A 1,336-nucleotide genomic window follows, 5' to 3' on the forward strand; every position below is an offset into this window, starting at 1 on the left:
GTGCGGTAGCTGCCGCCCCAGATGGACGTGATTAAATCCGCCCTTTCATCCCTTCACGGGGGCTTCTCCGGGGGTTTTGTTGTCGTGGGCCTTTTATTTACACAGTTCAGCTTCCTCGCCTGGGTCGCATTTCTATGGGTTTACTTTCATCTAATCTGTCAACCCCGTAAAGCCCTGAGTCAGGAAACCACACGGAGAACCAGGAGGAAAAGGCCAGCCTGTGTGGGTCACTGCCGCGCCACCACGGCCCCACCCCGTGGTGAATGGGTGATAGCGTTCACTCGTCCAGACGTCCAGCCAACATTTCCCAGCACGGTGCTTGGCTCAGAGGACAGAGAGGTGAATCAGACTTGCTCATCAGGAGTTCGCCGGGTGGCAGGGCAGACAGAAAGAAGTGTGAGCCGAATCATAGCTTACGTCACGTCAATGCACAGACCAGTAACCGCTTCGTGCCCGAAGTCGGGCTGGATGCTGGGGAAGCAAAGATCGATCAGGTGTGGCTCTTGCCCCTGAGTAGCCCCCAGACCCCTGAGCAGGGGCCTGCAGGCGACGAGGGCTGAGACAGGATGCTTTGGAAACAAACAGGCATGCCTAATTTAAGCTGGCATCTGAGGACAGCCAGGACAGTGAGGGAAGGCCTCCAGGGGGCGGCGGCGCTTAGCTGAGTCTGAGAAAGGAAGGGCAGACGAGGGTGAAGCACCACCCGTCCCAGGTCAGGGACCCACAGGTGGCGAGACAGGCGGCACCCAGCATTGCGATGTTGCTGGAGCCTAAGGTGCAAGAGAGGTGGGCGGGGCCGTGCTGCCTGTCTGGGGTCACACGGTGATCCGAAGCTCTGGGTGATGGCTCCTTCCTCCAGAGACGCTTTGCACCTGCAGCTGGCAGTGACGAGGCTGGCGTTGGATTCTCAGATTCACGAGCCACACGGCCCTGCACCTGCCAGGAGCTCCCACTAGGGTGCGGACCCCGTTTCCTGCTTTCGGCCGTGTTGAGCGAGTAACCAGGGAGCTTCAGAAAGGAGGGCTTTGCTTCCGCCCCGCAGTCGAGAATTACACTGACCAGGACTCTCCCATCTTATGTGCATTTTCTTACCTAAATTCGTCTCTCAAACGTTTGCTCCTTCGGTCAGCTCTCGCGATTGCTGCCTCTCTTTTCCTACAGAAAGTGAGGAGATGAATGGTGACGTCCTCCTGGGTGAAAAATCAGTTACGGCAAGTGATGCTTTGTTCAGAGATTCGTCAATATCGTGGGAGTTTTTGTCACCCAGGGTCATCATTTTCATTCTTATACTGGCACAGGGTGGGGGTTAGTGATGGTAGAAGAGGGAGAAAATCAA

At 56.5% G+C, this 1,336-nt stretch overlaps 1 protein-coding gene across 1 annotated transcript in view; it reads left to right on the forward strand.

Annotated features, from left to right (window-relative positions):
* The window catches only part of ATXN10 (ataxin 10), a 130,778-nt gene that overhangs the window by 125,342 nt on the left and 4,100 nt on the right, over positions 1-1,336 (forward strand). The gene's annotated exons all lie outside the window — the stretch shown is intronic.

The sequence above is a fragment of the Pteropus vampyrus genome, unplaced genomic scaffold, assembly GCF_000151845.1.
Source record: "Pteropus vampyrus isolate Shadow unplaced genomic scaffold, Pvam_2.0 Scaffold257, whole genome shotgun sequence".
Taxonomy (NCBI): domain Eukaryota; kingdom Metazoa; phylum Chordata; class Mammalia; order Chiroptera; family Pteropodidae; genus Pteropus; species Pteropus vampyrus.